Genomic DNA, 7,291 nt, shown 5'->3' with positions numbered 1-7,291 from the left:
GGATATATTTGACAACCAACTCTTGATCGAAGCCAGAATGAGAACAACTTTCTCAATCAGGAGAATCTCATCCTCCCACTGACCCTTTTGAAAACTCAATGTTTCTCCTTGCTTTTGATAAAATCAAACTATTTGATTGCATCAATTCAAATTTGAGATGCTTGCATTAATCCAAAAATGGATCCATGTAGCTTGCAAATCTTGTGATCTCCATCACTAGAAGTGAAACCCATCAAGCTGCTCTATGTAGATATCTTTCCAAAATATCCATTGAGGAACAATTTTTACATCCATCTATATCTAATTTTTTTTTTGTAAATTCATTAACACCCAATGGATACAATATCCTCTGGTGGATCTACTAAGGTCAAACTGGACTGGAATGCATCAAGTCAATCTTTGACTTTATTGCTTCTATCTATTTCTCGGAATCAATGTCGCACATTGCCTCGTTATAGGTGTTAGGATCAACTACTTGATCCCTAACTCCCATAAAGAATATTTTCTCTACATCTCTTGAAAGCATATCCAAGTACTTTTCATGAGGATGGGAAACCTTACTTGATCTACGAGGTGGTAAAGGTCCCACACTAACTAGCTCAGAATGATAGGTACAATCAAATCTCTATTTTGTTGCTCTTTAGAAACTTTTTCTTTGAGCTCAATTTCCTCCCACTACCACGAACTTAGGTAAACTATTTTCATAGAATGTGGTATAATGGATCATAATCACATTATGGTCCGTTGGGGGGTATAATTAAGTATCCTATTCAACGGATTAAAGTATGTTCCTAAAAAAGTAAGGGTTAGTGAGTGAGTCTCATTATAGACTGGACCATATTCAATAGGATCCTAATCCTCTTTTCTGACACCTCGTTGAGCTGAGGCGAACTAGGAGGAATCACTGTGAGACCATACTATTTCCATGAGATAATCTTGAAACTCCCATTGAGGTATACACCTCCTTCGATCCAATCAAAGAACCTTAAGGGATTTTCCATCAAATGGATTTGTATATAGTGGTCCTCTCCCATGTCCTACAAGAGATAGTTTGATCAATTTTTCTTGAAGATAGGATGCACAAACTCAGAATTCATGTGTCTAAAAGATGATCTCTTTCCAAATTTGTATATCCTGTCTTCTTCAAAATGACCTTACTTGAGGCATCATATATACTTAGATTTATCTCATCCATAGATCTCTCAGATCATATGGCATACTTACTGTCTGAATACATCAACATGCAAACAGATCTGACATACCTTTATAAGGTGTATCACCCTTCTTCTTTAGACTATCCAAGTAGGAGCATATTTCTCATCTGAGTGGCCGTCAGTATTGCAGTGAAAATACTTTTTCTTGCTTGACGTCTACTTCCTAAGAAGATCCTTCCTTAGCTCATTCTCCCATAGACCTTTGTTCTAAAAGACTCTCTCTTGGAACTAAATTTTTCATCGTAAGAACACACCATCTTGAACTTTTCAAGGCCTTCTTAGTGATCACCAATATGTTCATCAATTTCGGTATGCACTATCATACTTATTCATATAGTAGTTTACTCTAAACTAACCAAATGAACCATTAAGGGACTGCAAAATCAAATTCACTTGCAGTTCCTTATCCATGGTCATCTTGAATTCATAAGGTCCTTGATCATTGTTAAATAATGATTATGGATGGACTACTCAACACATAGTTTGGCTCTACTTGCCACACAACTATTGTAGGTGAGTTATTATAGTCCTGAATTTATGATGTCCTCATGTTGGCACTAAGGCCAAGATATAGTGCGTAATCTAATTGATATCATCCATCCATTTTTCAAGCACTAAATATTTCAGTGGTTGGATAGTTAGATGATCCAAGAGAATCCTGTTCTAGAACATCCTAATCCTCACCAGAGTTCAGAACCATTCTGAAGTTCTAAGACAATTCTTTGTAGTTCTACTCGGTCAATTGACTGTATCTTGGACTTGGTCAATCAAATTGGGTTTGGATTCAAAATAAGTCAAATATTTATCAAGTCCAATTACATTAGACTAATGAAATTCAGTCTGAGTCAAACTCAAATTTAAATTTAATCAAACTAAATCTGATTTAACTTGATCTGGACCCAATCCCATTATTTGATCAAATCAAATAATTTAGCAACTATTGCAAATTAAGAGATTTCCAATCTATTTGAACTTAGTTCGGACTATGGGGTTTGAAGCTGAGTAATGAATTGAAGAGAGAAGAAGATTCTAATTAGATATTTGTACTAAATTTTAAATTTATTTTAAAAATTTTTAGAAATAAATTAGACTCCCACTATTTCTTTGGATCCTAATACTCCTCGGATTAGGAAGCAAAAATTTCTATACGAGTTAAGATTCCTAATGGATACTGCGGTCCCATCGATTGGCACACCACCTTACCTAACAGATCTTAGTTAATGTGTTAACCAATGAGTGGATAACTCTTGCCCAATACTTTTCAAGCAAATTACAATAGACTTGATCTCTAAGTCCTGAGACCTCACCTGGTAGATCTTGACCTCATTCTTTACTTAAGTCTAACCAACCATTGAGCATGAGTGAAGCCGTCATTAGACTCTCACCTGACAGATCTTGGACCCAATCCTATCTCCATCTTGTGTATAGAATGGTTGCTTCTCTCCTGATCAATTGATCCACTGCATCCAGTCGAGAATAATCAACATCAAAGATGGTACGATACTCTACAATGATGGAAGACCCCTCGACTTAATATTATTAAGGAGGTTTGATTTAGGTCTCTTTTACATAGTCACATACATCTCATGTAAATGACTGATCTAGTTTAGGTTAGCATATCGCATGTCTGATCTAACTTAGTTTAGGTCAACATATCTCATGTCTGATCCAACCTAGTTGGCATGGGTGAACTCGAGTCAACAAGTAACCTAATACAAAACATAATCTCCCAAAATGATGAGATAAGTTAAGATGAGTGGGGGTCCCCCATTGCTTTTCTTAGATACCAAAGAATTGGTTAGATCAAACAATGAAACTAATTAAATAATCACCATTTAAATACTTACTTTAGATACCAAATTGGTTGATATGAATCGATAAAGTTAGTCTATTGACCTGAGCCCAAATCATTGAGTCAAATTTGATCTTGAGTCAATCAATTTACATCAAAAAATATTAATCGATATGATCAACTACAACTAAACTTGACTTTGAGCCCCTTTGATGTAATTCTAATCAATAATTGATCAGATTCGATCAACCACTCAAATCGACAAGGGTTCTAACCTGATGTAATCAATTGACCCTAATTGTAATTTGATCACTAGACCTAATTTGTTCAATCCATACCCAAAATTCCATGTTTTATGCAATAAATTTTAGATCTTAAATTTTTAATTTTAGATCTTTTAAATTTATATCTTAATTCTTAAATAAGTGCATTATGATGATGGATTTGTTTAGAAATCAAAATAATTTTAGATGTAAATAATTTATATTTTGTATCTCATACAAAATTTTCTATCCACAGTAATGAGTCAACTCACCTTAGACTTGACTCATCACAGTGACGAACAGAAATCCCATAGCCTCAGCCTGCATAACTGAATTGGCTCATCAGCAAATTGAGCCAGCTCATCAGGGTCTTGAGTTGACTCAAATAAAAATTGAGTTGACATGGCTTGTTGAACCGCTATCAATTTTATGAAAATCATGAAGAAAAAATGGATAGTTCAAAGTATGTATTTTTAAAATTTTATAATGAAATAATAAAAGATTAAATATTTTAATCTTTTAAATATATCTTAGATCAGATCTAAACTACCTTTAAGAATCTATGACATAAAAAATTTATATATAAAATTTAAAATAAAATAAAAAACTACATCGATCACATCGACATCCTGAATTTGATCTAACCTTTAGATTATGTCGATAGAGTTTAGAACTCATCATCTTTTTATGGGTTGATGATATTCACTACTGGTAAGTATGGTATGAAGCTCTCACTGATGCCGAGTAGTCGCACAAGCATCCGACCTTTACGGATGGTCCACACGAAGCACCTCAGACCAATCAGCCCTCTGCGGGGTGCTAGCTCGCACAGTCGGCTTCTGATGGCAGATCTGACTTGATCTCTTTCTTTGATCACCTTGAACCTTTTCAATATCGAAGATAGATCAGAGAAGAATACTGGATGATAGAGAAAATTTAGATAAAGACTCTCTTCTCTTGGATTTTTTTCTCACCCAAAAATCTAGAACAGTTCTAGGTCTCTCACCTCTTACCTAAGAGGAGAACGGTCTCCTCTTTTGCTCACGTCAAGGAGGAAGGAAACCCACCCAATCCTCATATCCCAAAGAAGTGTTTTTGACCCTCTTTCTCTCTGGTATGTCATGGTGAAGAGCTCTCTTCTTTTGGCACACAAAATTATGGCCTTTTTATGGTTGTCGCACAAATCAAATAAAACAGGATAAGGGCTGAAGTTTGTTGCAATTCAAACTCTTTTGAATTTTAATTTGACTCTAACTTTTTCTCACCCTTATCTAACTTAAATAGAGACTAACCAAAAAAAATTAGGCATAAAAATAAATTGAGAAGATCTCTTTTTCTCATACACAATAGACCCCTTCAAAAGCAGCCAATATGTGGAAGGATATGGATAAGGTTTTAAGTTGAAATTCAAACTAATTTGAATTCAAATCAAAACCAACCAATTTCCATCCTTAATGAAAGATAAAAGAAGGATTATTTTTTAATTTTCTTATATACAAACTAATTTTGTGTGGTGAGAAAAGGTGTGAGACAATTTAGGTGGCGCAAGGGATAGAGTCCTACTCATTTGGGACTCTGGGGTTTAACCAATTGGATTTCTTTCAAACCCAATCCAATTAGACCCAAATAAAACATGATGAATCTAATTTAATTAGGCTCTTATAACTTCAATTAAATTTAATCAAATCAATAAATTAATTGAACCATAGATCCGATCAAATCAGGATCATTTCTCCCTTACCGATTAGATCATCTCATAACCTAATCAGATTTGACCTGATTGAATCAAATTCAATCAGACTTGATCCAGACTTTAATGCTCAATCAAATTGAGATAATTAATAATCTAATCACTAATTAATCTTCTATTAATGATAGAGTTCAAGTCTAGAGGGACTCTTCTCTAAAGTCTCCATCCAGTGGGACTCTTCAGCAGAGTCTCTGTCAAGTGGGACTCTTCACCAGAGTCTCCATTGACTGGGACTCTTCAGATTAGCCATATGATCGGAGAGAAACTTCTAATGTGTGTGACCCTATAGATTCAAACCTAAATCGGTAGCACAAAAATTGATTTCTGTACCAATCAAAGTAACCATCTAGCAATGGTACCTGATGTCCGGATAGGCTGAATGTATGCTAAGCAACACTCAAGAACCTATTTGAATATAGTTACCGTATAATTCATTCCTTTGACCCAAATGCTCAAAGTGACCTAAGATTTAACTGCCAACCTTAATATGGTCATCCACATTGTATTTTAATTTTCAAAATCCATCACATGGATTACCCCGGCCAAGGTTTTATTGAATTGAAACATACTGATACATTAACTCTTACTTATTTGAAGGGGTCAATTTCATTTTGACTCACACACCGACTTCACAAGTATTTGACTATGCACAAAAACTTTTCATCACTGAATTAAAAATTTAGGTAGTCCGATACTAAAGTATAGTGAGTTGCTTGCAAGTCACCGTGGTGATCTTAGGTCGGAGGGATACTTATACCTATATCCCTTCGGAGTGACTCTTGACAGCAGAGTGCTCTGGAGTTGATCACGTTATGTGAAATGTACTCCTATATTTCACCTGCATATCATACCAGCGTCTCTACGCTCCTTGATTAAGAGGATAACCAACCTATATGGCACACAACGACCTAAACTTGATATGTCTATCATCCTAGTAATAGCATATCATTTGGTCGCGAACTCATTTAAGAACTAAACAATATATCCTCCTATATCGAATCAAATAGTCCTAAGGATTTCATCACATAACAGGAGTTCAAAATGAGATGTACATAATGATAAAAAATTAAATAATATTTATTAATTCAATAATTTATATACAATTATAATGATAAGTATAATCGTCAATAGGCTGACGATTGATTTTGGGATATAATTTCTAACAACTTTTACTTGGACTAAAGTCAATTGGTGTAGTATCGTATACTCATCTTTGATTTGTAGTCTTCAAACTCCTTGACGTCGAGAGCTTTAGTAAATAGGTCGGTCATATTTTTCTTTCCATCAATCTTCTGAAGCTCGACGTCATCTCGATCCACGATCTCTCGAACTAGATAGTAGCGGTGCAAAATGTGCTTGGTCTGCTGATGTGACTTTAGTTCCTTCGCTTGAGTAGTGGCACCAGTACTGTTGCAGTACAATAAGATGGGGCCATCAAAGGAGGGTGCCTCTCCGAGCTCGTTGATGAACTTTCATAGCCACACAGTTTTCTTCGCAGCATCAAATGCCGCGATATATTCCACTTCACAAATTGAGTCGATCATAGTATGTTGCTTGAAACTTTTTCAGCAGATTGCTCTACTGTTCAGGATATAAATATATCCCGACATACTCTTACTGTCGTCATGATCCGACTAAAAATTAGAGTCTATAAATCCCTCAAGTTTTAAGTCGGATTCTCTATAGATAAGCCACTGATCTTTAGTATTTCTCAAATATTTAAGGATGGTCTTTACGACGTTCCCGTGATTCTCATCTGGATCGGACTGGTATCTGCTCACTACTCCTATGAGTATGCCACATCCGATTGCGTACATGTCATGGCATATATAATAGATCCCACAGTCGAAGCATATGAAATTCTACTCATACCCTCTCTTGAGGAGTTGGCGAACAATCATTCTTCGAGAGAAAATTTTTTTGACCTATCGAAAGATAGCATTTTTTAGAATTTTCTATACTGAACCTTTTTAGCACAGTATCAATGTACGTCGATTGGGATAATCCAAGCAATCTTTTCGATCTATCTCTATAGATCTTCATCCCAAGGATGAAGGATGCTTCTCCCAAGTTTTTCATGGAGAACTGTGATGACAATCAAATTTTTATTTCCTATAATATAGGAATGTCATTCTCGATTAAGAGAATGTCATCGATATACAAAATAAAAAAATACTACCACAGAGTTATTAATCTATTTGTATATGCAGGATTTCTCTCCATTCTTAATGAAGCCATATATTTTGATCATTTTATCAAAACATATGTTCCA

The sequence above is a fragment of the Elaeis guineensis genome, chromosome 13, assembly GCF_000442705.2.
Source record: "Elaeis guineensis isolate ETL-2024a chromosome 13, EG11, whole genome shotgun sequence".
NCBI lineage: Eukaryota > Viridiplantae > Streptophyta > Magnoliopsida > Arecales > Arecaceae > Elaeis > Elaeis guineensis.
Note: the sequence above shows the minus strand (reverse complement) of the source record.